The sequence below is a fragment of the Schistocerca americana genome, chromosome 3 (assembly GCF_021461395.2).
Source record: "Schistocerca americana isolate TAMUIC-IGC-003095 chromosome 3, iqSchAmer2.1, whole genome shotgun sequence".
In the NCBI taxonomy this organism is placed as follows: Eukaryota; Metazoa; Arthropoda; class Insecta; order Orthoptera; family Acrididae; genus Schistocerca; species Schistocerca americana.
In genome coordinates this window covers 265,104,715-265,118,225 of record NC_060121.1, presented here as the reverse complement: position 1 = coordinate 265,118,225, position 13,511 = coordinate 265,104,715, and the positions used below count along the sequence as shown (strand labels likewise).

Here is a 13,511-nt window from a genome sequence, read left to right as displayed (position 1 = left end):
AAGACAGAGACTGGGATACATCCAGCAAAACAACAGGGGATGTGTGTTGCAATTGCTGCTCTGAGATGTAATGTTTGGCACAAGAGAGGAGTTCGTGGTGGGCCCATCAAAGCAGTCAGAAGATTGATGGCGGAAAAAGCACCAAGGCGGCCGGACCTTCCCCGCAAGGGGCCTCCCGGCCAATGACGACAAACGCTCGTTTCCACAGCAGCAGTGATGCGTTCTCTGAACTGTTACAGGGCTTTCGGCTGTGGTGGTACGTAAACACGGTTCTTATTGTGGTAGCCCCAAAGGAAAAACTCACAAGGCATTAGGTCAGGCGAACTGGAGGGCAAGTGAAAAGAGTCACATCACCTTCACCACTGCCGCAAAACCAGCGATGCGGAAGTTCGTCGTTTAGATAGCGATGAACATCGATCTCCAATAAATGGTGCAATCTGTTTTTTGAAACTTAAAATTGGCTCTGAGCACTATGGGACTTAACTTCTGAGGTCATCCGTCCCCTAGAACTTAGAACTACTTAAAACTAACTAACCCAAGGACATCACACACAACCATGCCCGAGGCAGGATTCGAACCTGCGACCATAGCGGTCGCGCGGTTCCAGACTGTAGCGCCTAGAATCGCTCGGCCACCTCGGCCGGCTGAAACTTAAAATTCTCTGAATCAATAGTCAGTTGTGGAAACGAACACAACTGCAACACATCAAGGTAAGAGATGTCCGTTACAGTCTTCTTATAGAAAAAAAAAATATCCCATGTAGCTTCGTCTGTGACATTCCACAGAAATCATTCGCCTTCGGCGAATTTCGTACTTGCGTCAGTGTGCTCTGTTTACATGACGGTTCTTTTCCGTAATTCCTTCTGAATGCTCTCTGCACTTTTATAAAAGATAAACATCTCGAGTAATGCAACATATAAACACTCTTTTCTCGCTTTGTCACCATTCTGTCAAGGCATGCACTCGTAACGCCAACTGGTGGGCACAATGTCAATTCGGTGAGTTTTCGTTTCTATTCATGCATCAGTCATACTTGTACATGTGATACTTTGGAAAATACAGAACTCTGAAAACTAATTAATCACGTATAACAGCCCTGTATTTACGTTTCTTCCTGACCTATATACTAATGGAATATGGAGAAGATGATTGCTTGTGCTCAGATTTGCCGTGTTACTGGTGAAAAACTGCAGGGTGCGCATTTCTTTTAATAATAAATTTCCTTCTTCTCCTGTGTTCTACAGATCGCTGTGAACCTTGGCCTTGTGACATTACGAGTACCTAATTCGGATATCTGTTTCTATGAGTGCTGTATTTTGACTCGGAGTATTGTGGTTGGCAAGTGCCTGTGGTGTGGTCGGGCTATGTGGGCCAGGTTTGGCCATGGGCGTAAACGACCAGGCTGTGAGAAGCAGCAATCAGTGAGGTATTTCACAGGGAAACACGGGAATTCAGGTGGCGCGCTAGCCAAGCAAGTTAAGATGGTGCCCGCAGTGACATAGAATGCAGAATAAAAATTGTTAATATTCCTTTAAAATATATAAAAAGCTTTACAAACTTACTGCAGGAAAAATGAATACAGTTTATGGACTTGCCAGCCACAATTTGTCGACTCAAATATTCATCACTCATAGGAACAGATTTACGAATTAGTTACTCGTAATGTCACAAGGTCAAGGTTCACCGTGATCTGTAGAACACAGCAGAAGAAGGAAATGTATTAAAAGAAATGTGTGTCCTGAAGTTTTTCGTCAGTAACACTGCAAATTTAAACACAAGCAATCACCTTCTCCATATTCCATTATTGTAAACATCAGGAAGAAACCCACATACAGGGCTATTATAAATGATTCATTCAGTTTTAGAGTTTTATATTTTCCAAGGTATCACATGTGCAAATATGACTGATGAATAGAACCGAAAACTCAACGTGTTGACATTGTGCCCATCTGTTGGCATTGCGAGTGTATGCCTTGGCAAAATGGCGACAAAACAAGAAAAGAGAGTTTATATGTTGTATTATGCGAGATGTTTATCTTTTATAACAGTGCAACGAGCATTCAGAAGGAATTCAGGAAAAGAACCGACATGTAAACAGAACACTGTGACGGATGAACAAAATTCGCCAGAAGAGTTCACTACAAATGGAACCATGCTTGTAAATGCATTCTCGGAAAAAACGACGCACCACTAAGGAACTATCCGAAAAGGACGGAAATTGGTAGATGTGATGTACGTATACAGGCGGACAAATAATTACAATTTCAGAAAATTTGGGTAATTTTACCGAGAGAAAGATCTTCAGAGTGAGCAAGTCATTAACGAATTGGTCCAATTCTGATCCATAAGCAAGCATTTATTGGGCTTGGCATTCATTGATGGAGGTTCTTGGATGTCCTCCCGAGGGACATTGTGCCAAATTCTGTCCAACGGCGCGTTAAATTGTCAAAGACTTGAGCTGGTTGCAGGTCGCTGCCCATAATCCTCTAAGCGTTCTCAATTTGGGAGAGATTCGGCGACCTTGCTAATCAAGGCAGGGTTTGGCAAGCACGGAGATGGTCAGTAGAAACTCGTCGTGTGTGAGAGGTCATTACCTTGCTGAAATGTAACCACAGGATGGCTTGCCAAGACGAGCAACAAAACGGGGCATAAACATGGTCGACGCACTGCTGTGCTATAATGTGCCGCAGACGACAACCAAACGGGTTTGCAATGAAATGAAATGGCATCCCAGACCAACATTCATGGTTTCGGGCCATATGGCAGGCGACAGTTGGGTTGGTATCCCACCAGTGTCCAGAGCGAGGAACCTCACTGATTTGAGTAGAGCCGGCCGAAGTGACCGTGCGGTTAAAGGCGCTGCAGTCTGGAACCGCAAGACCGCTACGGTGGCAGGTTCGAATCCTGCCTCGGGCATGGATGTTTGTGATGTTCTTAGGTTAGTTAGGTTTAACTAGTTCTAAGTTCTAGGGGACTAATGACCTCAGCAGTTGAGTCCCATAGTGCTCAGAGCCATTTGAACCATTTTTTTGATTTGAGTAGAATTGTATTCAGTGATGAGTCCCGCATTGAACTAAGCCTAAACGAACAGTGGAGACGTGTCGACGCATATGTAAGCACCGGTCTTGTAAATGTTTTATGAAATGTAAATATGGCATTGAGGAAAATATTTTTTTATTTCAAGATAGGCTCTATTGGCTGTTATTAATCTCTTTTTAATTTCATAAGTGATGTTTAATCCTGCCCAACTTTCTGAAAAATGTACTTTCTCAAGGTTATTATGGGTTGCACGTTCTCCTTACGCGCTTTCCCAGAAGCTATATTATATTTTGCTTTCTGCCCGTTGATGTTCAATCCGGTATTCCTGCTGGTCTACTCAAACGCGATGAATGTATTCTCCATTGCCTTCCGAGTTCTTACAATTGTATGTCGTCAGCATAAGCAAGTATCGGCACTGATTTATAAAAGATCGTCCCCCGCACAGCAAATTTGCATCCCTCGTAACCTTGGTTAAGGCAATATTAAAGTAGAGGCACTCCAACGTATGTCCTTGTTGTACATCATCTTGCATATTCAGTGGATCATTCATCATTCCGCTCCTCCACGTACTACTCCATATCTAATTCATTGACAGTCAAGCCATGAAGTCATAATCAAATATTACAGCAAAGTATTTCAATGGCTAAACTAATCTTCAGTTACATATGATTTTAACAACCAGTCATTGGCCAATGGATATGTCAAAATATGCTGTGAGTCACCATCTGTGGAAGATTACTGCTAGTACACTCCAACTGGTATGAGTCTCATATAAATGGAGACACTCAGCGTACACTGATGTGGCTATAGGCCAAGAATTATACATGGGATATTAGAAATGACAGATAAGTCGAAACTGATTTAGGTATTGAAGTATTTTACACAAGCAAGTGTTGATTATGAGCTTCTAAACTTGCAGTTACTAATTTGATATTCAGTGCTTCTAGTTCTTATGAGGATGAAGAATATTAGCAGTGTGCACCCTAAAGTTCGGTTCCGTTTAGAAATTCGATTCCACTTAGGACCTAAGCCATTAATAACCGAGAATATCAATGTATGTAATTCTTTTCGCTCGGTTCACAAATTTCCTGCTGTGGTTACTCGAAAGTAACTTTAAAATATTTGGAAGTAATCGAAAAAGGCGGTACAGGGGTTTTAACAAATTGGCCTCGCATTCAAGAGGAGCAGGGTTTAATTCCCCGATGGTTTTCTATGAAGGGTAACTGCAGGCTCCAGAAGAAGCTATCACGAGTTCGTGTTTATTTACACCCATCCTCTACGTCGGTCACAATCAGGTTTCTGCCACACTGACTTGCTATGGAATTTGTCCGTTGCTCTTGTGACCATTACAGGGAAATTTGGAACGTAACCTACGATGGAATACACGAAGAAACGTTGTGAGACAGAGCGGTAATTAAGCATAACATCCTGGAGCTATCTGGAAAGTTTTCATATTTTTCATGTACGGCGTTCCTCGTTCCGCCTCCTACAATCTCGACATCGTCGAGACCTGGAAATATAATTATGCTCATGCTTTTTGCCGTACCAGTTCTCTCGAAGTTACAGTACACCGTCGGCTACATGTTTAGCAGAAATAAGATATACTGCTCTATAAACCGCAAAAGTAAATCTTTCGTACAAAAACAGAGGGAAGTTTATTTTTATCTAACCCACTGTGTGCAGGTCAGCCATTTACAACTTTTCCAGCTGTTGTTAAATTTATTCCACTAACAATGTCAATCTCTCCACATAACTGTATCGTACAATTTCAGACTAAACAGTTTTAACATCGATTATACGTTAACGTCAAAATAAAATATGTGACACAGTTGTAAGGAGAAACTGACATTGTTTCTGCAGTATATATAATTTGTTGCATTTGCGTTTATAAACAGTTTTACATGCTTCTGCCTACAGACAACACGACATTCCGCAACACGATTGGTGGCAAAAGGCAGCATTGCATGATGTTAAATTGCAACCATCCCTAACTGGGTATTAAGTTCTTATAAAACTCGTGTTAGAGACGTCTATTCCTTATTGCACCTGAAGAGGAACAGCTCTTTTACACATAATTTGCTTCGTGGTTAGCACATTCCTTAGAGAAGCTTTTATGCCCATACCTGCACCAGCGGCAAATTTTTCATTTGTGAGACATGTGAGTGTTTTATTGTAAAATGATCTCGGCAGTATCAGCTGAGTCCCACCAGGTGGTACAAGCAGTGTGATTGGTAGGCAGCGAGGTACTCACCCACGGGGCTCTCCTCCGTCCAGAAGGAGTCATCCAGCGTGTAGTCCGCCTCTGGAAACACAAAGAAACCACATGAGGAGACGAAATTTTAACTCTTAACATGAGAAGCAGATGAGCTCCTGAAGGGCCGCACCAGCGACTGTAAAGTAAACAAAAAAATATATAAAAAATTTGGTTTCTCTGATAGATACAGCTGCAGCTGATAACGATATCTCGGAAGCGGTAAGTGTACACCTCTGAAAAAGTGGATATATTATATAGATCCACAATTTGTTCATGCTGTTTATGGGGTGAAGTCTGTGTAGGAGACCGAAGTCTAATCTAGAGTTTTTTCTTATACCACAGATGTGTTTGTCACACATTGATGACACAATAAATGTGGCTGAGGCGATCGTGCACAGCGCAACATTGCTTAACAAAAAGCCTGCAGCACTCTGGTGATCCCTCGTCAATCATTTTTGTGTCTGAAATATAAACAAATATCACTGGTACTGTATTCTGCCTAGGTCATGTTGCATCTACAATTACGATTTTTTATCAACTGAAAATGTAGTGTATTCCAGGCTTAACAAGGTGAAAACTTCATATAGCTACGTTTTTTTAGTGTATCTGTATACTGCAACTATGTTTCACATGATACGTTCGTACACACACCAAAAAAGTTTTGCATCACCTCGGTTCGGAGAGTACCGGAAGCTGTACAGAAAATGCGAATAGAGATCACTATAAACATAATTTCCGCCCTTTTTACTGCTCGTGAAAACCACCCATTGCATGTTGCACCACCGTACAGCGAGACCTACAGATGTGGTGGCCCAGATTGGTGAACACACCAGTACCTCTAATACCCAGCGCCTCGTCCTCTTGCATTGATGCATGGCTGTATTCGTCGTAGCATACTGTCCACAAGTTCATCAAGGCACTGTTAGTCCAGATTGTTCCACTCGTCAACGGCGATTCGGCATGGATCCCTCAGAGTGGTTGTTGGGTCACGTCGTCCATAAACAGCCCTTTGCAATCTATCCCAGGGATGTTCGGCAGGGTTCACGTCTGGAGAACATGCTGGCCACTCTAGTAGAACGATGTCGTTATCCGGAAGGAAGTTATTCACAAGATGTGCACGATGGGGGCGCGAATTGTAGTCCATGAGGACGAGTGCCTCGCCAATATGCTGCCGATATGGTTGCACTATGGGTCGGAGGATGGCATTCACGTATCGTACAGCCGTTACAGCGCATTACATGACCACCAGCGGCGTACGTCGGTCACAGATAAGCACTCCGTCTTCAGGCCACAAGTGGCCCATCGGGACCATCCGACCTCCGTGTCATCCTCGGCTGAGGATGTGCATAGGAAGGGCGTGTGGTCAACACACCTCTCTCCCGGTTTATGATAGTTTTCTTTGACCGGAGCCGCTACTATTCGGTCGAGTAGCTTCTCAATTGGTATCACAAAGCTTAGTGAACCCCGAAAAATGGCAACAGCGCATGGCGGCCCGTATGGTCACCCATCCAATACTCGCCACATCCTGTTGTACTGGCTGGCCTGCCTCTCGTGACAACAAGTGGTCATTTCTAAATTGGGTGGTAATGTTTGGTTACTTTTGATAAAATAGTGTAGAAAAACACATATTTTGGTTGCAAGTCGATGATAGGCGTCCTATTGACAGACTGAGTCGATGTTGACTAGATACCCTCCATTTATACTTCAAGATAGCAGGTCTCTACCCGGACCAGAAACAGGATACGTCCAAGGGGACACAGAGAGCCAAAAAGGCGGACCCCTCTGCGTCGAGTACTGACGTGGCAGAAAATCCTGAGAAATTTTGGTCTTGTGTCAAAGCGGTAGGTGGATCAAAACAAAATGTCCAGACACTCTGTGACCAAAATGGTACTGAAACAGAGGATGAGAGACTAAAGGCCGATATACTAAATGTCTTTATCCAAAGCTGTTTCACAGAGGAAGACTGCACTGTAGTTCCTTCTCTAGATTGTCGCACAGATGACAAAATGGTAGATATCGAAATAGGCGACAGAGGGATAGAGAAACAATTAAAATCGCTCAAAAGAGGAAAGGCCACTGGACCTGATGGGATACCAGTTCGATTTTACACAGACTACACGAAGGAACTTGCCCCCCTTTTTGCAGCGGTGTACCGTAGGTCTCTAGAAGAGCGTAGCGTTCCAAAGGATTGGAAAAGGGCACAGGTCATCCCCGTTTTCAAGAAGGGACGTCGAACAGATGTGCAGAACTATAGACCTATATCTCTAACGTCGATCAGTTGTAGAATTTCGGAACACGTATTATGTTCGAGTATAATGACTTTTCTGGAGACTAGAAATCTACTCTGCAGGAATCAGCATGGGTTTCGAAAAAGACGGTCGTGTGAAAACCAGCTCACGCTATTCGTCCACGAGACTCAGAGGGCCATAGGCACGGGTTCACAGGTAGATGCCGTGTTTCTTGACTTCTGCAAGGCGTTCGATACAGTTGCCCACACTCGTTTAATGAACGAAGTAAGAGCATATGGACTATCAGACCAATTGTGTGATTGGATTGAAGAGTTCCTAGATAACGGAACGCAGCATGTCATTCTCAATGGAGAGAAGTCTTCCGAAGTAAGAGTGATTTCAGGTGTGGCGCAGGGGAGTGTCATAGAACCATTGCTATTCACAATATACATAAATGACCTTGTGGATGACATCGGAAGTTCACTGAGGCTTTTTGCGGATGATGCAGTGGTGTATCGAGAGGTTGTAACAATGGAAAATGGTACTGAAATGCAGGAGGATCTGCAGCGAATTGACGCATGGTGCAGGGAATGGCAATTGAATCTCAGTGTAGACAAGTGTAATGTGCTGCGAATACATAGAAAGATAGATCCCTTACCATTTAGCTACAAAATAGCAGGTCAGCAACTGGAAGCAGTTAATTCCATAAATTATCTGGGAGTACGCATTAGGAGTGATTTAAAATGGAATGATCATATAAAGTTGATCGTCGGTAAAGCAGATGCCAGACTGAGATTCATTGGAAGAATCCTAAGGAAATGCAATCCGAAATCAAAGGAAGTAGGTTACAGTACACTTGTTCGCCCACTGCTTGAATACTGCTCAGCAGCGTGGGATCCTTACCAGATAGGGTTGATAGAAGAGATAGAGAAGATCCAACGGAGAGCAGTGCGCTTCGTTACAGGATAATTTAGTAATCGCGAAAGCGTTACGGAGATGATAGATAAACTCCAGTGGAAGACTCTGCAAGAGAGACGCTCAGTAGCCCGGTACGGGCTTTTGTTGAAGTTTCGAGAACATACCTTCACCGAAGAGTCAAGCAGTATATTGCTCTCTCCTACGTATATCTCGCGAAGAGACCATGAGGATAAAATCAGAGAGATTAGAGCCCACACGGAGGCACACCGACAATCCTTCTTTCCACGAACAATACGAGACTGGAATAGAAGGGAGAACCGATAGAGGTACTCAAAGTTCCCTCCGCACACACCGTCAGGTGGCTTGCGGAGTATGGATGTAGATGTAGATGTAGAGGTAGCAGATCTCTGCACAGACCAGAAACAGGATCGGTCCAAGGGGACACAGAGAGCCAAAAAGGCGGACCCCACTGCGTCGTGAGGCAAACGCTGAGAAAGAAGAAGAAGATGAGTGGAGAGGAAAAGCCTGGAGACTTGGGTGAGTATAAGAGACGCGTTGGATGCTCAGACTGTAACGTCCGCAGCACGCACACGCTGGGGCCAGCAGCAACTTTGGCGGTCAGATTCTGCACCGCTAGCCCGACTGGACCGCCAAGTTGCAGCAGCAGCAGCAACAGCAACAGCACAGTGGCGGCGGCTATACGGCAGCGCGGCGCCTGCGGTCTAGCCAGGAGGTGGGGGTGGGGGTGTGGGTGTGAGAGGGAGGGAGGTTGTGGGTGGGGTTGGCGGCAGGTCGTGCCACGGCCACCCCGGGGCCGGCCTGTGGTCGAACAACACGCGCGGCGCGCCTAACTTGGCGACAAACGAGTCGGCCGCCGCCTGTCGCTTCTGGCTGTGCTCGTGCGCTCGCTGTCCGCAGCAGAAGGCAGCTGTCCTCTTGTTCCGCCTAATGGCCCACTGCGAGTCACGCTGGACAGAGACGTGCCTGCGGCCACCGCCACCTCCGGCTAGCCGCGACCACATCGGCTGACAGCCAGCTCACTGACTTTTCCGTCTATTTTACCACGTTTTTATTAGGTCTTGTCCGTATCTTCGGTACGAATTTTGGAATTGATTTTAACCTAGTTTCCCAGAGAGCTATAGACTTATAAGTATTAAATGTAACTCAGAACTCGATGACAATGCATTAATAACACGCTTTCTTCTCTGTCTGATCGATATGGCTGGGCGGTGGGCATCAAAACGACTAGTAACGCCAGAGATATAGACTTCTCTGCAGGACTGGCATGTTGCGCAGGTAGTATCAGAACGCGTTGCAGGCGGTTTGAGGGCAATTGGCACAGTTGAGCAGAGTGTGAGAAAGGAGGAGATGGATATCGCTTTCTTGCCTGACTCAGTACAAATTTTTCAATTGGTTTCCAACGCTCTTCCCGATGAATTAGAAACTTGAAATTTTGCACATAGCTCAGAACTGGATGATTATGCAAGAGTAAGAATAACTTTCTTGTTTGGTGTGTCATGTAGGATACTTCGTTTTCTGCTGTCGTTTCTCGATGAGCTACAGACTTGAAAATTTCAACAGAGAACAGAACTGGACAACAATGAAATATTAACTTGCTTTCTTGTCTTGTGTCGTGGAGGGTACTTTGAGTACCACTACCATTTCCCCCTTTTCCAACTTCAGTCGCAAATGGTGTTTGAGAAAAATTGATCGCTGGTGAGCCTATATGTAAGCTTGGATCTCTCTAAGTTTTACCCTTATCTTCATTTTGCAAGGTATACGTAGGAGAAAGCATATATTTACTCATGCAGCTGAAGAGTAACTAAAATAAACCTGAAATTTATCATATGTCTCTGTTGTAATCTAATAGAAATGCCTGAAATCAACTGAAAAATGTCATACACACAAATTTGAAAACTTAATAAACCACGGAGTAATGTAGATAGAGAGGTAAAAATTGACACACATGCTTGGAATGACATTGGTTTTTTTATTGTAATAAAACCCCAAGTTCACTAAATGTCCGACAGATGGCGCTGGACAGCAAAACGTCAGCGACTTCTACCGTGACGGGTGAGAGGTACGCCGATATGTTACAGAATCGCATCATCCCCAGCCTGGCTGGTAAACACCTGCTGGAGCGTACGATATTTATGAAGGATGGCGCTCCACCCCATATTGCTAGACGCGTGAAAGATCTCTTGCGCGCGTTATTTGGTGATGATCGTGTGCTCAGCCGCCGCTTTCGTCATGCTTCGCCTCTCAGATCCCCAGACCTCAGTCCGTGCGATTATTGGCTTTGGGGTTACCTGAAGTCGCAAATGTATCGTGATCGACCGACATCTCTAGGGATGCTGAAAGACAATATCTGACGCCAATGCCTCATCATAACTCGGGACATGCTTTACATTGCTGTTCACAACATTATTCCTCGACTACAGCTATTGTTGAGGAATGATGGTGTACATATTGAGCATTTCCTGTAAAGAACATTGTCCTTGATTTGTCTTACTTTGTTATGCTAATTATTGCCATTCTGATCAGATGAAGCGCCATCTGTCGGACATTTTTTGAACTTTTGTATTTTTTGGTTCTAATAAAACCCCATGTCATTCCAAGCATGCGTGTCAATTTGTACCTCTCTACCTACATTAGTCCGTGATTTATTGAGTTTTCAAATTTATACTGACTTTTTGATCACCCGATATAATAAAGCTTCTTCCATATCCTACCGTAACATAAATTTCTGCTAACCTTTGTTGGCATCACTTCGTAGTAGCTGTTTCCTAGCCCTGTTTGGCCCTGTGACGAGGCAGTATTGTTGCTCCGTGTAACAAAGACACCTCATAACAGTTGCTACTTTCGGTGGTAGGAGGGGTTCTCTCCCTGTCACATTATTATGTTTGATGACAAGTGTATCTTGTGGATGCAACGATTATATCTAGTGGCACATGTTGTAAAAGCCGATATAATGCTCCCTCAATGTTGTCAACAGTACTAAACGCAACGATAGGTGGAGAAAAATTCTCTCTTTGCTTATTCATACGCTATCGGCAATGCACCAGTTCCCGTCAGATCACCAAAGGTAAACGGTGTCGGTCTTGGATACCACTTGAATGGGTGACCGTCCGGATCTGCCGAGCGCTGTTGACTTGCGGGGGGGGGGGGGGGGGGGGAGGGGGGGAGAGGGGGGGAGAGGAGAGGGGCACTCATTCCTTTGAGCTCAAATGAGAAGCTACTTGATTGAGAAATAGAGGATTTGGTCACGAAAATTGACAACGCCCGGGAGAGGGTTGTCCTGACCGCATGTCCTCCATATCTGCATCCAGTGACGCCTATCGGCTGAGGATGACACGACGGCCGGTCGAACCGTTGGGCATTCGGTAGCCTGTTCGAATGGGCTAGGTGGCTAGCTTCTTCATACATTTGCGAAAGGAATAGTTCCTTCGCTAGATTTTACAGTTGCATTCATTAGAGTATTGTTAAATGAATTTTTAAACAGTTTATTAATACTATGCGTGTCCGTGGTGGTCTTGCGGGACGTTAGTTGTAAGATTTGTAGGTCGTGGGGTTATGAATGTCCGTAAACTGCATGTACTGGCTGCTTTAATCTCTAAAAGATATATTCGGTTCGGCAGTTCAGGACTGACCTAGAACTCATCTGGGCTAATGCACACAATAAGCTAAGTGATCGGGCTGATCGTTTTGGAAAGTGCCCAAAAGGCGTTGGAACAGGACCGAAAAAACCAGCTGCAGCTGGTGTGTCTCAGTCCCTCTATACAGATGGTGGTCACAGGGCCATAATACTCAGCACAATTGGTGGTGTCCAAAATGATATTTGTGCAGTAGGCCAGAACTTTAGAATCCCAAGGTTCCAGTACCCTACGATCTATGTAATAAGATCACGTCCACATAAAATTTCTTCTCCTATGGGAAGCAAAGACTTGCAGTTGGTTAATATTTTTCGCGTCTGCTGTCCAGGCCGGATGCAAAAAATCTGCCCATAATGTACAGATAACTGGGCCTATATTAAACGAAAAAGTTGTGCCATCCATTTACAATGAGTGTTGTTGGTAAGTTTAATGCCTCACAGCTGATTACATGCAGGTAACAGGTTTCTCTTCTTGGTCAAAGGGAGAGAACAAGATCTCAGTACAGTTCTGGATACTGTTTCTATAAGAGTACTGAGTTTCGGAAAGGAATATAAAGCAGCCGTAGGGGCAGAACAGTGTTTCAACGAGAATATAAGCATGCTGAATTTGTTGTGGAGAGAACAAAACGAGAACAATAGCAGAGATTGCTCAAGCACAAGGTGAAGCACAACCTGCCAAAGTTTTGGGACAAGCAGTAGCAAAGAACCCAGAGTACCTGCAGCTATGCAAAATTAGAGCTGCACAAAACGTATGTACAACAACCGGCAATTCACAGAATAAAGCATTTCTCAGTGGAAATAGGTTAATATTGAATGGTGCAATCCAACATTTGATGATCTTAGTACCAAGTTAAAACATTGAAATACGACTGGCTATAACCTTTACAAGAGCCAGTGGCAGACACAGAAATTACACGTTTCTTTTATAGGGAAAATGTCACCAAACCAGTGGCAATCGTAATGTTGTTTGGTGATAACTGCCAATGAGTGTTTCAGGTGTAAAATTGTGAATAATAATTTACCCAGTTATTTATAGCACTGTAATGACTGAGAACTCCATTGGTATATTAGTTGCAGAAATATTCGTATATGATTTTTCATGTGACCATAAGAAATATCGCTTTTGTTAAAAAAAATAGCTTGTAGAACACTAGGCTCCGACCCTGGAGGTTCTGGTTTCATCACCAGATAGCACTGGGGATTTTTTCTCGTTTGAGTCCCTCCAGGTCGGCCGCCCCACATCCATTCATTTGCTGTCAACGTGAGTACCGGGGGTCTTTCCCGGGGTAAATAGAACGGCTGCCCTCCACCTACAAAATGGCCAACGCACCGGCCATCGCGCGGGGTAGCCGTGCGGTCTAGGCGCCTCGTCACGGTTCGCGCGGCTCCCCCCGTCTGAGGTTCGAGTCCTCCCTTGGGC

General features: G+C 44.4%; 1 protein-coding gene and 1 pseudogene across 1 annotated transcript in view; one reads left to right on the top strand and one right to left on the bottom strand.

Annotated features, from left to right (window-relative positions):
* Positions 1 to 5,335, bottom strand: part of LOC124607241 (disintegrin and metalloproteinase domain-containing protein 22) — a 1,086,760-nt gene extending 1,081,425 nt beyond the window's left edge. Inside the window, exon 1 of the mRNA XM_047139515.1 lies at positions 5,291 to 5,335. The gene's annotated coding sequence lies outside the window, so the exon portion shown is untranslated. The remainder of the gene's footprint in view (positions 1 to 5,290) is intronic.
* Positions 1 to 12,953, top strand: part of LOC124606010 — a 168,471-nt pseudogene extending 155,518 nt beyond the window's left edge.
* The last annotated feature ends 558 nt before the right edge of the window (positions 12,954 to 13,511 follow it).